Consider the following 17,964-nt stretch of genomic DNA (forward strand, 5'->3'; position numbering starts at 1 on the left):
AATAAAATAAAGCGGGGAGGCGAGAGCCAGAGTGGGTTACACTAAACCTACTGTCCCAACGCTGCAGATTAATAAACCTCTGAACAGGTTCAAGAAACTGGAAAGATGGACGAGTTGCAGATGGTAAACATCAGTCAGGCTGTGAAAATATATTAGAAAGTAAAATGGAGGCCGGAATTTTCCCCTAAGAAACAGGTGGGTTTGGGGCGTGGGGGCAGTTAAATGGTTAAAAATGGGATTCCCGACCTGATCCCGCCTCCAACCCGCCCAATTCCGGATTTAACATGGACGGGACGGGGGGGGTCGGACAGGGGACGAGCGACCAGTCCGCTCCCAGGGGGCGGAACATCAATTTAAATATTGTAATGAGTCTGGAGCCTCTTTTTTCACCTCCATTTTGAATTTAACCCTCATGGGGACAGGTTTTGCACAATTCGTGAAACCCGGCAGTCAAACCGAGGCGGAGACTGCTGGATCCAGGAGGTCAGTGGTTTTATACCCACCTCCTGGATACAGGGTCCCTGCCTAACCCACCCCCGTGACCGGAGACCCCCCACCAGGCCTCCGATCACCACCATGAGGCCTCCCCCCCACCCCACCGATGATGCTGAGACCCGGCCCCGATCCTCTCTGCCCCCCTCGACCCCCGCCAATCCCCGATCCTCTCTCCCCCCTCCCCCCCGCCAATCCCTGATCCTCTCTCCCCCGCTTCCCCCCCGCCCGCCAATCCCCGATCCTCTCTCCCCCCTTCCCCCCTTCCCCCCCCCCCCACCAATCCCCGATCCTCTCTCCCCCCTGCGACCCCTCGATCCTTCAACTCCCCCGGTCCCTGACCGACTCCAATCCCTGATCCCCAGCCGATCCCCGATCGCGATCCCCGATCCTCCCTCTTCCCGATCTCCGACCGAGCCCCTGTCAAACCCCAGTCCTCAACCCCTCCTGAAACCCGACTCCCCCTCCCAAAACCCCATCCTCCCCTCTGCTGATCCCTGACCACCTCCCCGCTATCCCCGATGGAGCTTCCACGATCCCTCGCCTGGACAGATCCCTCGCTCCCTCTCTGCAGCTGCAGGCCTACCCGCCGCCCGCCTGCCAGCCTCTCAATCTGGTTGACTGTGGGTGGGAATCCGAGGCCTCACATGCAAATCAGGGCCTGCCGTTAGAGTCGGCAGCGCCTGCGGGAAACCCGCCCGCCTCGGAGACCCCACCCCCGCCCCCAGCCCGCCCACCTGGAGAAAATTCCGGCCGTAGAGTTAACACCACTGCAATGGAAGAAACCAGTGGAATGTGCCTGGGCAAAACAGGCTGGGAAATGGGGCAGAAACCTAAGATCTGATGTCTGAAGTTAATTGGGCTGGAAATTGGGCATCTTAGTGCCTCCTGTTATCGCCTCCGGGGGGCGCTAATGAGGCGCGAACCACTTACCGACCGGGCCTGGCGAGAATATCGCCTCCCGCTAAATTCAGCGGGAGGTTTGTGGCAGCGGTATGGAGTTGTGCCTTGATCTCCTTTGCCCAGAGATCGATCGTGCAAACCCAACTGAACCCAGCACACTCTGTACTAACCCAACTGAACCCAGCACACTCTGCTCAAACCCCATCAACTGAACCCAGCACACTCTGTACTAACCCCATCAACTGAATCCAGCGCACTCTGCACTAACCCCAGCAACTGAATCCAGCACACTCTGCACAAACCCAACTGAACCCAGCACACTCTGTACTAACCCCATCAACTGAACCCAGCACACTCTGCACAAACCCAACTGAACCCAGCACACTCTGTACTAACCCAACTGAACCCAGCACACTCTGCACAAACCCAACTGAACCCAGCACACTCTGTACTAACCCCATCAACTGAACCCAGCACACTCTGCACTAATCCAACTGAACCCAACCTGCTCAATCTTTCCTGATAATCGCCCCCTCAGGGTGCTGGAGAAGATCACCCATGAGGAAGGGGGGAGGCCATGGAGAGATCCTGAATCCTGCGGCTACAGGAAGCAGACCGTCCATTCATTGCACCGGGAGAGCTTCGAGATGTTCCTGAGATGAGAAACCAGAGTGTCATTTCAGTGGAGTTTTTCAATTTTAAAATAAATGTATTCCTGTTGCAGCAATTACTGATCGATTAAAACACAGAGAATGACTTTAATAATCCCAGCCTTCCCACAGCTCAATAAGTCGAATAAATATTCATGTGCATTAAATCCCTGCTCCAGTCTGCAGTTTTTTTCACGTTGTAAGGGCTTGTCTAAAATAAAAAGCTAATCATCACAGTAACTGATTTGGCCCGTGTTTAAGGGAGCCCCTGGTATTGGGAGCGATGTCAGTGGGGGTGGGGGTGAGGATATTGTTGTGTCTGTCAATGTCAGCATGAAGATGGATTTGAAGAGATGATGGACTGTGCCAGCTATCAATACCCTCGGGGAATCGCTTTCTCTTCGTTCTCATGAAGCACTTTCTTTAAAGGAAGGCCTTGATCTGATTGCACACGTTCACCCGGTGGATCAGAGTCTGCCACTCACCCATGATTTGCAGCATTGTACAGAGCAAGCCTTTGACAAAGGGAGCAGGTTCTCAATGTCACTATTAGAGCTCTCAGTCATTCTGTAACTTTTCAAGATACGTCATCTTTTATTTCAACTAAAATTTGACACTGGATTAAACTACTTGGAGAACCATTCGGCCCTTCGAGCCTGCTCCGCCATTCAATGAGATCATGGCTGATCATCCAAATTCAGTACCCTGTCCCTGCTTTCTCCCCATATCCCTTGATCCCTTTAGCCTTAAGAAATATATCCAACTCTTCCTTGAATATACTTAATGAACTTGCTTCCACCGCCCTCTGTGGCAGAGAATAACCCTAACCCTAACCCTAACCCTAACCCTAACCTCCTAGATCTTCCGCCATTTGCCCCCAGCCCTAATTGTCAACACACACCGTGGCCTCTCCTCCTACTCCTCTGGCATCTTCCCCTCCTTCGAGCCCCTCACCTTGTTCCATCTCTCCCACCTTTCATTCACATGGCTTGTTGTGCTCCCGCTTCCCAAGCCCCACTTGACTTCTTCACCCAGATATGATACCTTCGGAAGAAAGGCTTGCATTTCTATAGCACCTTTCACCCCCTCAGAACATCTCAAAGCGCTTCACAGCCAATGAGGCACTTTTTGAAGTGTAGTCACTGTTGTAATGTGGGAAACACGGCAGCCAATTTGCGCACAGCAAGCTCCCACAAACAGCAATGTGATAAATGACCAGATCATCTGTTTTCGTGATGTTGGTTGAGGGATAAATATTGGCCCCAGGACACCGGGGAGAACTCCCCCTGCTCTTTTGGATGGGGGGTGGGTGGGGGCGGGGTTTTTCACCTCAGGCAGCACTGGCTTGTAACTTTTTAAGAAATCATTGCAAACATCAAATTTGGTGTTTGTTCTGTGACTGTTGTTGGAAGTGTATCCCTGTCTCTCTGTCCCTGTTTCTCCGTCTCTGCATTATAAAGTGTTAATGCAGACTGAGTGCCGAGTATTATTTGAAATAGAACGGTGAACTCTGTGACAGACGTGTGTTGGTTTGTTCCATGAATTATTTAAACAAGAAACGTCAAATGACTCACGGCTAAAGTGAGGCTACAGGTTCCTCTGCTTGACATGGAATCAATGGCCCTTCTTTGTGGAGAAATGATGGTTCAGTCTGTTGTCGGAGGCTCCAGCAATGAAAGTAGAAAATTATGAATATGCAGATTGTTTTTTTGTTCATCGCTCGATCGATATGAACGACTTTGAGATGTTGGTTCCGGTCATACAGAGCTGCACGTCATTCATGGAGCAGCATGGGAAGCCTCCACCATTTATACAGCTGCTGTGCCTGTCTGACAGGCTCGACAAACCAATCTCGCTCCCTCTGCAGCCTCTGCGATCAGGCCAGCTGCTCCTACTCTTGAATGACACCTCCAGTGTTATTCACAATTACGTATTTTTTTTAATGTAACACAGGAACTCAGAAAGCCAGTGGCTCATTAGCTAAATGCACCGTCTGATGCAGTCCTGAGCCAGATAGACCAGGATCGTCCTAGGAGTGTTACTTCGGTTATGTGGATAGACTGGAGAAGCTGGGATTGTTCTCCTTAGAGCAGAGAATGGTTAAGGGGAGATTTAATAGAGATGTTCAAAATTATGAAGGGTTTTGATAGAGTAAATAAGGAGAAACTGTTTCCAGTGACAGAAGGGTCGGTAACCAGAGGACACATCTAAGTCATTGATGTAGATTGTGAATAGCTGAGGTCCAAGCACTGATCCTTGCGGTACCCCACTAGTTACAGCCTGCCAACCCGAAAATGACCCATTTATTCCTACTCTCTGTTTTCTGTCCATTAACCAATCCTCAATCCCTGCTTGTATGTTACCCCCAATCCCATGAGTCCTAATTTTGTGTAAGGAGGTGAGAATGCCACCACTGAACCACGGCTCACACCCACGACAGCACCATCCTGAGCTCAGCTTCTTTCCCCACATTTGATCCTTTCCCAAGTCCCCCTCCAGGTAAATACTTGAAAAAATATTACGCAGCGAGTTGTTGTGATCTGGAACGCGCTGCCTGAAAGAGCGGTGGAAGCAGATTCAATAGTAACTTTCAAAAGAGAATTGGATAAATACTTGAAAAGGAAAATAAATTGCAGGGCTCTGGGGAAAGAGTGGCGGGGGGGGGGGGCCGGGTGGGGGTGTGACTAATTGGAGAGCTCGTTCAAAGAGCTGGCACGGCACGGTGGGCCGAATGGCCTCCTTCTGCACGGTTCGAGGTCTATGATCTTGAACGAACTAGTATTTTGGGCGTGAATGGGACGTGTTTAACGGGCGCTTTATGAGCCACGGTGTTTTATTTTATATTGTGTTGTTCTCCATTTTTGTTCAGAAACCAATTTCTACCAACGGATCCTCTGCGTGTTTTGCAGAAAAATCCTTTGCCTTCATTTCTAGTCTGGCTGGAAATATCACAGCGCTCTGAAGTGAGAGAAGCAATTGTGGAACAGGAACAAAGCTGTGGGTGGATATCATCCACCCCCTCGCTCTGTGCAATATGCACGGGGGCAGATGGAACATTTCCTTGCAATAAGCAACCCTTTTTTCTAGTTAAACAGTATTGATTTTTCTATAAAATAATACTAAAAAAACCTCCAGATAGTCAAACCCAATATTTTTGTATGTAAACATTTATTCATTTGGTTGCTCAAATATTTTGGCAATTGGTCTTCAAAAGTCAGCATGCTGAGGTTTGTGGTGTTGGATCGGGGCTGATTGAACACAGCTCGTGGTGAGTCTTCACACTCCAGGTCTGTAGAATTCTAGGCTTCCTCCCAGGTAATTCCTCACACAAATTTTAAATTCTCATCTTTGCATTCAAATCCCTCCATGGCCTCACCCCTGCCCAGCTCTGTACCCTCCTCTGGCCCTACAACCCTCCGAGATCTCTGCATTCCTCCAATTCTGACCCCTTGTTCATTCCCAACTTCCTTCGTCCCACCATTGGAGGCCATGCCTTCAGCTGCCTGGGCCCCGAGCTCTGGAATTCCCTCCCGAAAGTTTTTCTTATTTGTTCCTGGGATGTGGGCGTCGCTGGCAAGGCCAGCATTTATTGCCCATCCCTAATTGCCCTTGAGAAGGTGGTGGTGAGCCGCCTTCTTGAACCACTGCAGTCCGTGTGGTGAAGGTACTCCCACAGTGCTGTTAGGGAGGGAGTTCCAGGATTTTGACCCAGCGACAATGAAGGAACGGCCGATATATTTCCAAGTCAGGATGGTGTGTGACTTGGAGGGGAACTTGGAGGTGGTGGTGTTCCCATGCGCCTGCTGCCCTTGTCCTTCTAGGTGGAAGAGTTCGCGGGTTTGGGAGGTGCTGCCGAAGAAGCCTTGGCGAGTTGCATCTCTGCCTCTCTACCCCTCTCTCTACTTTAAGACGCCCCATAAAACCTACCTCCTTGAGCAAGCTTTTGGTCACCTGCCCTAATATCTCTTTATGTGAAATAGCAACAGAAAATGCTGGAAAAACTCAGCAGGCCAGGCAACATCCGTGGAGAGAAAATAGAGTCAACGTTTCAGGTCAAACTCTTTGTCAAGACTGGAAAGGCACAGGAAATGAAATAAATTGAGAGGCCAGGCTGGGAGAGAACAAAAGAGAAGTGAAGAGACATTAGGAGGTATTCAAAACAAGACGAGATGGTGATAGGACTAGTGGAGACAAAAGACGGCTCTAGATTAGGTGTGAAATGCGCTGGCAGAATGGGAGACAGCTGCCATGTGGGAGAGAAAAGGGGGGCGGGGGGGGGAAAGGGCAAAACAAAGGTGGGGATAAAAAATAAGTAAAAATGTAATAGGGGCCGAGGTTATGATCTGAAATTGTTGAACTCGATGTTGAGTCCGGAAGGCTGTAAAGTGCCTAATCGGAAGATGAGTTGCTGTTCCACGAGTTTACGGTGAGCTTCCGTGGAACAATGCAAGAGGCCAAAGACGGTGAGGTCCGAGTGGGAATGGGGCGGTGAATTAAAATGACAGGCGACCGGCAGCTCGGGGTCATCCTTACGGACTGAACGGAGGTGTTCGGCAAGGCGGTCACCCAATCTGCATTTGGTCTCCCCAATGTAGAGGAGACATCGTGAGCAGCGAATACAGTATACTAGATTGCAACAAGTACAAGTAAATCGCTGTTTCACCTGGAAGGGGTGTTTGGGGCCCTGGACAGTGGGAAGGGGGGAGGTATAGGGGCAGGTGTTACATCTCCTGTGCTTGCACGGGAAGGTGCCGGGCGAAGGGGAAGGGGTGCTGGGGGTGATAGAGGAGTGGACTAGGGTGTCTCGGAGGGAGCGGCCCCTACGGAATGCTGAAAGGGGAGGGGAGGGGAAGATCTCTTTATGTGGCTCGGTGTCAAATTATGTTTGATAATCGCTCCTGTGAAGCACCTTGGGACGTTTTACTACGTTAAAGGCGCTGTATAAATGCACGTTATTGTTGCTTCCATTCTGAATGTGCGCTCAAAGCAGAGCGAGACCATCAATTGGTGCTGAATTATAGAGAGTTTTAGTTCTCCTGCACAGGTACACAAAGCAATCAAAGTGCTAATGGAACGTTGGTCTTTATTTCAAGGGGGCTGGAATCCAACAGTGAGGAAGTGATGCTTCCGTTGTGCAGAGTCTTGGTGACACCCCATCTGGACACTGCGTTCAGTTCTGGGCCCCCCACCTCAGGAAGGATATATTGGCCTTGGCGGGAGTGCAGCGTAGATTCACCAGAATGATACCCGGACTCCAAGGGTTAAGTTACGAGGAGCGATTACACAAATTAGGGTTGTATTCCCTGGAATTTTGAAGGTTAAGATGTGATTTGATCGAAGTTTTCAGGATATTAAGGGGAAGAGATAGGGTCAATAGAGAGAAACTATTTCCGCTGGTTGGGGATTCTAGGACTGGGGGCAGAGTCTAAAAATTAGAGCCAGACCTTTCAGAAGTGAAATTAGGAAACACTTCTACACACAAAGGATGGTAGAAGTTTGGAACTCTTCCGCAAACGGCAATTGATGCTCAATCAACTGTTAATTTTAAATCGGAGATTGATAGCTTTTTGTTAACCAAAGGTATTAAGGGATATGGGCCAAAGGCGGGTGGATGGAGTTAGGTCGCAGATCAGCCATGATCTCACTGAATGGCGGAGCAGGCTCGAGGGGCTGAATGGCCTCCTCCTGTTCCTATGTTCCTATAAATGATTACATTCCGAGGACAGGTTGCACAGACTGGGCTTGTATTCCCTCGAGTTTAGAAGATTGAGGGGTGATCTAATCGAGGTGTTTAAGATGATTAAAGGAGTTGATCGGGTAGACAGAGAGAAACTATTTCCTCTGGTGGGGAGTCCACAACAAGGGGGCAGAACCTTAAAATTAGAGCCAGGCCGTTCAGGGGTGATGTCAGGAAGCACTTCATCACACAGAGGGTGGTGGAAATCTGGAGCTCTTGCCCCCAAAAAGGTGTGAATGCTGGGGGTCAATTAAAATTTCAAGACTGAGATCAATGAGATTGTTGTTGGGTAAGAGTATCCAGGGATATGGAGCAAAGGCAGGTGGATGGAGTTGAGGTACAGATCAGCCCTGATCTCACTGAATGGTGGAGCAGCCTCGAGGGGCTGAATGGCCTCCTCCTGTTCCGAATGTTCCTCTCGGCTAGTTGCAGGTCTGCTCTGACAGGGCGAGGGTTTTGTTCACACTCAGACCTGCTTCACTGTCTCCTGGAGCAATGGAGAAAATCCCGGTACACCTCGTACTGGGATCCTATGGCCTCGATATTAACTCTGTTAAAATCGGCAGGACTTCCGAGTTTTTCGGCCGTTTTCAGCCTCACACCTCACCCTCCCCGCCTCCCCGTAAGTATCGGGGCCAGTGTTTCTCACTGCATGGAGGTCAAACAAATTCATTTTATCCAGAGGGTGGTGAGAATGTGGAACTCACTATCACAGGGAGTGGTTGAGGCAAATAGCATAGATACATTTAAGGGGAAGCTGGATAAACACATGAGGGAGAAAGGAATAGAAGGATCTGTTGATAGGGTGAGATGAAGAGGGTGGGAGGAGGCTCGTGTGGAGCAGAAACACCGGCACGGACCAGTTGGGCCGAATGGCCTCTTTCTGTGCTGTACATTCTATGTAAATTAGACAGAAGATTTTCATGTCATCAATCCAGCTGGATTGAAATTCATGGAAGTGAAAAGGACAGCGTGTTGACTGAGATTGTTTGCTATAATCTAGTCACACAGCACAGACCTGAGACGCACTATCATTAAACTCAGTCTTTGAGGTCCTTATTCCGAAGGATCGGAGGAGCAAACACCTCAAACATCAAACAACACCAACCCTGCAACTGAGTTATCAACACTGAAAACCTGACCCAACTCACTCGGAACAGGACAGAACATTTCTGGGGGATTAAGGTAAGACTACATGAAAGAGCCATTGGTGCCTTCAAGGTCATCACTGACTATCTCAATTACAAGAGGAAGCTGATCTGACTTGAAGTCTCTCTTTGCCAAAATATGTCGTACACATTATCAAACACCACGGCGAGTTTAGTGGGATTCAGATGCCAGCACTGCACCATTCGAGTTCCGCTTTCATTCTTTACCATGTGATCTGAATCTCAAAACTGTCTTTTAATTCACTGACGGGATCTGGTATATTCTGAATATTACATAAACATTGTATTGTGTTTAGGTCTATGAGATTATGAAAGGGTTTGATAGGGTAGATGTAGAGAAGATGTTTCCACTTGTGGGGGAGACCAGAACTAGCATGAGGGGGAAAGGAATAGAAGGATATGCTGATGGGGTGAGATGAAGAGGGGTGGGAGGAGGCTGGTGTGGAGCATAAACACCGGCACGGACCTGATGGGCCCAATGGCCTGTTTCTGTGCTGTACATTCGCTGTAATGCACTGGGGGGATCTGGTATTCTCTGTCTATTACACTGCAAGATACTAAATAAACGCGAGTTTCTGATAAAATTGTTGCACTGTCAGTTTGGCTCATTTGGTATTTCTCGCGCTTCTGGGTCGGGAGTCAGTGTTTGAGTCTCACACAGGACATCCTGTGCAGGTCTGAGGGAGTGCTGCACTGTCAGAGGTGCCGAGATTCAGATGAGACGTTAAACTGCGGTCCTGTTCAGGTGGGTGTGAAGGATCCAACGGCTCTAGCGGAAGAAGAGCAGAGTTCTCCTGGTCTCCTGGACCAACAGAACCCCCTCAACAACCACCAAGAAACGATACTGACTTGCCATTGATCGTGTTGCCATTTATGGGATGTTACATCGAATTTACAGCACAGAAACAGGCCATTCGGCCCAACTGGTCCGTGCCGGTGTTTCTGCTCCACACGAGCCTCCTCCCTCCCTCTTCATAGAAACATAGAAGATAGGAGCAGGAGTAGGCCATTCGGCCCCTTGAGCCTGCTCCGCCATTCAATGAGATCATGGCTGATCATCCAAACTTGGTACCCTGTCCCTGCCTTCTCTCCATATCCCTTGATCCCTTTAGCCTTAAGAAATATATCCAACTCCTTCTTGAATACATTTAATGAGTACATCTCACCCCATCAACATATCCTTCTATTCAATTCAATTTTATTTGCCATATGTAACTAGTACAATGGAATGCTTACTCTCCGTCGGGACACGTCAGCTATTCTTACAGCGCCGTGTTCAGAAAGTCAATTCAATGGCTTCCAGTGGCAGTGGGAGCACGAGGTCCCTCAGCCGCTCCGTCCTCCTCGTCACCGCGGCCTCCTCCTCACTGCTGCCGGCTCCCTCGTGTGTTTATCGAGCTTCCCCTTAAATGCATCTATACTATTCGCCTCAACCACTCCCTGTGGCAGCGAGTTCCACATTCTCACCACTCTCTGGGTAAAGAAGTTTCTCCTGAATTCCCTACTGGATTTATTAGTGACTATCTTATATTTACGGCTCCTAGTTCTGGTCTCCCACAAGTGGAAACATCTTCGCTACGTCTACCCTATCAAACCCCTTCATAATCTCAAAGACCTCTATCAGGTCACCCCTCGGCTTTCTCTTTTCTAGAGAAAAGAGCCCCAGCCTGTTCAATCTTTACTGATAGTTATAACCTCTCAGTTCTGGTATCATCCTTGCAAATCTCCAGTGCCTCTATCTCCTTTTTATAATACGGAAACCAGAGCTGTGCACAGTGCTCCGAGTGTGGTCTGACCGAGGCTCGAGCCCAGTTTAAAGATGCCGGTGGTGCAGAATTGTGCTGCTGTATTGTGGAGACACTGCGGCTGTTACATAAATATGAGAATTGCTTCCGTTCCACATCAATTGCCCTCAGTCCCGACACGGTGCTCTGGAGCTCCCTCTGCTGGCGCTGCTCCTGTTGGCAAACTGCACCAGGCCGGAGCTGGGGGGGGGGGGTTTAACCCCGGGGGGGCTTTAACCCCAGGGGGGGGGGGCTTTAACCCCGGGGGGGGGCTTTAACCCCAGGGGAGGGGGCTTTAACCCTGGGGGGGGGGCTTTAACCCTGGGGGGGGGGCTTTAACCCCGGGGGGCTTTAACCCCAGGGGAGGGGGGGGCTTTAACCCTGGGGGGGGGCTTTAACCCCAGGGGAGGGGGGCTTTAACCCCGTCCCTCCCGACACAAACCCGGCCAAAGGAGCAGATATTGGGGGGAAAGTGAACTGGCAAAAACTGTCAGAGCGGAGCCGCTCCAGGGGCCGAGCAGCCTGGTAAACGGTTAATAGGAACGGCTGGACAAAGAAAGAATGATGGGGGGGGGGGTGGTGAAGCGGTGGGGGAGGAGGCTCCTGTGGATCATTACCGCCGGCACAGACCTGTTGGGCCGAATGGCCCGTTTCTGTGCTGTAAATGCCATGTAAGAAGAAAGAAGCAGATCAGACGCCAAGGGTGCGGACCAGCTCACCAGCAGCGCCCCCACCCCAAGCCCCAGCCGCCCCCTCCCCTCCCATCCCTCGAAATGGCAGCGTATCCATCTCACATCGCCGGCACTTCCTGCCAAAGCAAGGGTGGGAGCTGCAGTTAAGGTCTGAAGTTATTAAAGTCGATATTTAGGTCAAAAGGCTGCAAAGTGCCCGGTGGTTTGTGTTGTTCAGGGAGCTGCGAGACTCCTTCTTTAAAACCTGTTTCTGCAGCAGTTCTTTACCAGCCTGTGAACAGCCCGTGTAAATAAACTTCAGGTGTCAGTACACTGAGCTCAGCCGCCTCTCCAGTCCCAGGCCCCTTACGTTGCCGTGGCATCTGTTATCCCTACAATTTTTTAACAATGTTTTATTATTAGTGTAGATCTCAGTCCAGCAAGCGCAGCCTGTCCCAGTGTAAGTATTCCGGATCAATTTAGTAACTTTATGTGGATATTTTAGTTTAGATTGGCAGATTAATCACTAAACCCCCTCTGCTACACACTCACTGCACCCTCTGTTACACACTCGCTGTACCCTCTCTCTTACACACTCACTCCACCCTCTGTTACACACTCGCTGCACCCTCTCTGTTACACACCCACGGCACCCTCTGTTACACACTCGCTGTACCCTCTCTGTTACACACTCACTCCACCCTCTGTTACACACTCACTGCACCCTCTCTCTTACACACTCACTCCACCCTCTGTTACACACTCACTGCACCCTCTCTGTTACACACTCGCCGCACCCTCTCTGTTACACACTCACTCCACCCTCTGTTACACACTCGCTGCACCCTGTTACACACTCACTGCACCCTCTGTTACACACTCACTGCACCCCCTCTGTTACACACTCGCTGCACCCTCTCTGTTACACACTCGCTCCACCCTCTGTTACACACTCACTGCACCCTCTGTTACACACTCACTGCACCCCCTCTGTTACACACTCGTTGCACCCTCTCTGTTACACACTCACTGCACCCTCTGTTACACACTCGCTGCACCCTCTCTGTTACACACTCGCTCCACCCTCTGTTACACACTCGCTGCACCCTCTCTGTTACACACTCACTGCACCCCCTCTGTTACACACTCACTGCACCCTCTGTTACACACTCACTGCACCCCCTCTGTTACACACTCGCTGCACCCTCTCTGTTACACACTCACTCCACCCTCTGTTACACACTCGCTGCACCCGATGCTAACCCAGTCCCAGGCGATTATTTGAGGTTGGTGCTGAATACTCAGCAGTGGTGAATGTGGCTCTGAAGCTGCACCTTCTCAACGCTGGTCTCTCTTAACAATACTGTCTGCGTGAGGCCAGATTAAAGAGAATTATATTTGATATATTTACAGAGAGGGAGAGTGCACTATGATGGTGCTCCTGTTGTTAAGTGCATTGCTCAGTGTATCTTATCTCTAAACATGGTCTCCTCCTGGTCGCCTCCGTTCAAGGTTCAAATATCCAAGTTCAAGCTGTAGCTGGCAATAGATCAGATCGGCATCTGGATTGATCCTGCTCGATAGTGAGTGTGTAACAGAGGGGGTGGAGTGAGTGTGTAACAGAGAGGGTGGAGTGAGTGTGTAACAGAGGGTGCAGTGGGTGTGTAACAGAGAGGGTGGAGTGAGTGTGTAACAGAGGGGGTGGAGTGAGTGTGTAACAGAGAGGGTGGAGTGAGTGTGTAACAGAGGGTGCAGTGGGTGTGTAACAGAGGGTGGAGTGAGTGTGTAACAGAGAGGGTGGAGTGAGTGTGTAACAGAGGGGGTACAGTGGGTGTGTAACAGAGGGTGGAGTGAGTGTGTAACAGAGAGGGTGGAGTGAGTGTGTAACAGAGGGTGCAGTGGGTGTGTAACAGAGGGTGGAGTGAGTGTGTAACAGAGAGGGTGGAGTGAGTGTGTAACAGAGGGTGCAGTGGGTGTGTAACAGGGGGTGGAGTGAGTGTGTAACAGAGGGGGTGGAGTGAGTGTGTAACAGAGAGGGTGGAGTGAGTGTGTAACAGAGGGTGCAGTGGGTGTGTAACAGAGAGGGTGGAGTGAGTGTGTAACAGAGGGGGTGGAGTGAGTGTGTAACAGAGGGTGCAGTGGGTGTGTAACAGAGAGGGTGGAGTGAGTGTGTAACAGAGGGGGTGGAGTGAGTGTGTAACAGAGAGGGTGGAGTGAGTGTGTAACAGAGGGTGCAGTGGGTGTGTAACAGAGGGTGGAGTGAGTGTGTAACAGAGAGGGTGGAGTGAGTGTGTAACAGAGGGTGCAGTGGGTGTGTAACAGGGGGTGGAGTGAGTGTGTAACAGAGGGGGTGGAGTGAGTGTGTAACAGAGAGGGTGGGGTGAGTGTGTAACAGAGGGTGCAGTGGGTGTGTAACAGGGGGTGGAGTGAGTGTGTAACAGAGAGGGTGGAGTGAGTGTGTAACAGAGAGGGTGGAGTGAGTGTGTAACAGAGGGTGCAGTGGGTGTGTAACAGGGGGTGGAGTGAGTGTGTAACAGAGGGGGTGCAGCGAGTGTGTAACAGGGGGTACAGTGCATGTGTAACAGAGGGGGTGCAGTGAGTGTGTAACAGAGGGGGTGCAGCGAGTGTGTAACAGAGGGGGTGCAGCGAGTGTGTAACAGAGGGGGTGCGTTGCTCTGGGAAGTGAAATTGGGGCGATGTAAAACGAGCTGCCGATTCAATATCGCGTAAAGTCTTTGCACAACAAGGGATCTTGCTGAGGTGGAGCCCAGATTGATGGGGAGACGTCTCCCTGCTCTGGCCCTCTCTTTCTCCTCAGTTAAATGGTTACTAGGCTGACAGTTTTCTCAGTTTTTCCAGCAGCTTGATTTACATTAAGAAACTCACTGCATTTGACTTGGTTCCTGCAGCAGTCACACAGGAGGTGCAGCAACAGCTCAATAAACACTAAACATTCCTCTTCGTCACCTGACTCTAGCTCGTTCCCTTAAGGTGGAAATGCATTCTCATCGCACAGAGCACAGAAGCAAGGAGGTGCTGCTAAACCTTTATAAAACACTGGTTGGGCCTCAGCTGGAGTATTGTGTTCAATTCTGGGCACCACACTTTAGGAAAGATGTCAAGGTCTGGGAGAGGGTGCAGAGGAGATTTACTGGAATGGTTCCAGGGATGAGGGACTTCAGTTATGTGGAGAGACTGGAGAGTCGGTAACCTGAGGACACAGATTTACGGTAATCGGCAAAAAACCCAGAGGGGAGACGAGGAGAATGTTTTTTATGCAGTGAGTTGTTGTGATCTGGAACGCACTGCCTGAGAGGGCGGTGGAAGCAGATTCAACAGTAACTTTCAAAAGAGAATTGGATAAATACTATAAAATACTACTGGGGAAAGAGCACGGACTAATTGGAGAGCTCGTTCAAAGAGCCGGCACAGGCACGATGGGCTGATCGGTCTCCTTCTGTGCTGTATTATTTTATGATTAGAGTTTCGGAGAATGAGAGGTGATCTCAGTGAAACATATAAAATTCTTACAGGGCTTGACAGGGTAGATGCAGGGAGGATGTTTCCCTGGCTGGGGAGTCTAGAACCAGGGGTCACAGTCTCAGAATAAGGGGTCGGCCATTTAGGACTGAAATGAGGAGAAATTTCTTCACTCAGAGGGTGGTGAATCTTTGGAATTCTCTACCCCAGAGGGCTGTGGAGGCTCAGTCGTTGAGTATATTCAAGACAGAGATCGATAGATGTTTGGACTCTAGGGGAGTTGAGGTCGAAGATCAGCCGTGATCTGATTAATTGGCGGAGCAGGCTGGAGGGGCCGAATGTTCTTATGATTCTATGATCACATTACCATTCTTTGAAGCCAATGAAGCAAACTCGCGCTGAGTGGACCTTGGATAGACTCGAGGGTCGAGAGAAAGGGAGTATTCTCACCCTGCAGCACTTTGCTGCTTCGAGCTGGTCCTTTTCTCTCAAACAAACTGCCCTTCTCACACTGGAAAAGTGCAGTTCAGGTGTTGTATTGGTGCTGACATAGAACCATAGAAACATAGAAGATAGGAGCAGGAGTAGGCCATTCGGCCCCTCGAGCCTGCTCCGCCATTCAACGTGATCATGGCTGATCATCCAAATTCAGTACCCGGTCCCTGCTTTCTCCCCATATCCCTTGATCCCTTTAGCCTTAAGAAATATATCTAACTCCTTCTTGAATATATTTAATGAATTGGCCTCAACTGCCTTCTGTGGTAGAGAATTCCACAGGTTCACCACTCTCTGGATGAAGAAATTCCTCCTCATCTCTGTCCTAAATGGCTTACCCCTTATCCTTAGACTGTGACCCCTGGTTCTGGACTCCCCGACCATCGAGAACATCCTTCCTGCATCTAGTCTGTCCAGTCCTGTTAGAATTTTATAAGTTTCAATGAGATCCCCTCTCATTCTTCTAAACTCCAGCGAGTACAAGCCCAATCGACCCAATCTCTCCTCATACGTCATTCCTGCCATCCCAGGTATCAGCCTGGTGAATCTTCGCTGCACTCCCTCCATGGCAAGAACATCCTTCCTCAGATAAGGCGACCAAAACTGCACACAATACTCGAGGTGCAGCCTCACCAAAGCCCTGCACACAATACTGACTGCCCTTTCGAAGTGGATCCTCAAAGAGGGACTAACACTCAGACACACAGACAGCAGGAATTTTCGGCTCTGATTCACCTGGTGCTGGGTTAACTCTCTTGACCTTCAGATTTTGATTTGAACTAATCTCCTTTGAATTCGGAACCAGTTGGAGGAGTGTGATTCCTGCGCTATTAGCTGCCTGTGTTATATGGACCCTGTTATAGAATGTCGAAGTTACACCACAGGAACAGGCTGCCGGAGTTAACCAGTCCGTGTCGGTGTTTATCCTCCTCACCAGCAGTGTTCTGATCCCACGTGCTGCGATGGGCCTTCCCTGTTCCCATATTGCTCTCTCCTCCTTTCCTCAACAATCCGTCTAACCTCTCCTTCAATGTTGGCCTGGTCCCTCCTTCATTCCACAGCCTCACAATCCTTTGTGATGAACTTTCTCCTGCTCTCTGTTCTAAATCTCTTTAATGTAATCCTATAGCAGAGAGGGGGCAGTGAGTGTGTAACAGGGAGTGTGGTGAGTGTGTAACAGGGAGTGTGGTGAGTGTGTAACAGAGGGGGTGCAGTGAGTGTGTAACAGAGTGGATGCAGGAGTGTGTAAGAGAGGGTGTGCAGTGAGTGTGTAAGAGAGGGTGGGCAGTGAGTGTGTAAGAGAGGGTGGAGTGAGTGTGTAACAGAGGGGGTGCAGCGAGTGTGTAATGGAGGGGTTGCAGCGAGTGTGTAACAGAGGGGGTGCAGCGAGTGTGTAACAGAGGGAGTGCAGTGAGTGTGTAACAGAGGGTGCAGCGAGTGTGTAACAGAGGGGGTGCAGCGAGTGTGTAATGGAGGGGTTGCAGCGAGTGTGTAACAGAGGGGGTGCAGCGAGTGTGTAATGGAGGGGTTGCAGCGAGTGTGTAACAGAGGGGGTGCAGCGAGTGTGTAACAGAGGGAGTGCAGTGAGTGTGTAACAGAGGGAGTGCAGTGAGTGTGTAACAGAGGGGGTGCAGCGAGTGTGTAACAGAGGGGGTGCAGCGAGTGTGTAACAGAGGGGGTGCAGTGAGTGTGTAAGAGAGGGTGTGCAGTGAGTGTGTAAGAGAGGGTGGAGTGAGTGTGTAACAGAGGGGGTGCAGTGAGTGTGTAACAGAGTGGATGCAGGAGTGTGTAAGAGAGGATGTGCAGTGAGTGTGTAAGAGAGGGTGGAGTGAGTGTGTAACAGAGGGGATGCAGTGAGTGTGTAACAGGGGGTGCAGCGAGTGTGTAACAGAGGGGGTGCAACGAGTGTGTAACAGAGGGCGTGCAGCGAGTGTGTAACAGAGGGGGTGCAGCGAGTGTGTAACAGAGAGGGTGCAGCGAGTGTGTAACAGAGGGGTTGCAGCGAGTGTGTAATGGAGGGGTTGCAGCGAGTGTGTAACAGAGGGGGTGCAGCAAGTGTGTAACAGGGGGAGTGCAGTGAGTGTGTAACAGAGGGGGTGCAGTGAGTGTAACAGAGGGAGTGCAGCGAGTGTGTAACAGAGGGGGTGCAGCAAGTGTGTAACGGAGGGGTTGCAGCGAGTGTGTAACAGAGGGGGTGCAGCGAGTGTGTAACAGAGAGAGTGCAGTGAGTGTGTAACAGAGGGGGTGCAGCGAGTGTGTAACAGAGGGGGTGCAGTGAGTATGTAACAGAGGGGGTGCAGCGAGTGTGTAACAGAGGGGGTGCAGTGAGTGTGTAACAGAGGGGGTGCAGCGAGTGTGTAACAGAGGGGGTGCAGCGAGTGTGTAACAGAGGATGTGCGTTGGTCTGGTAAGTGAAATTGGGGAGATGTAAAACGAGCTGCCGATTCAATATCGCGTAAAGTCTTTGCACAACAAGGGATCTTGCTGAGGTGGAGCCCAGATTGATGGGGAGACGTCTCCCTGCTCTGGCCCTCTCTTTCTCCTCGGTCAAATGATTACTAGGCTGACAGTTTTCTCAGTTTT

This window comes from Somniosus microcephalus, chromosome 27 (genome assembly GCF_052327205.1).
Source record: "Somniosus microcephalus isolate GS21.2 chromosome 27, FLI_Smic_1.0, whole genome shotgun sequence".
Classification (NCBI taxonomy): Eukaryota; Metazoa; Chordata; class Chondrichthyes; order Squaliformes; family Somniosidae; genus Somniosus; species Somniosus microcephalus.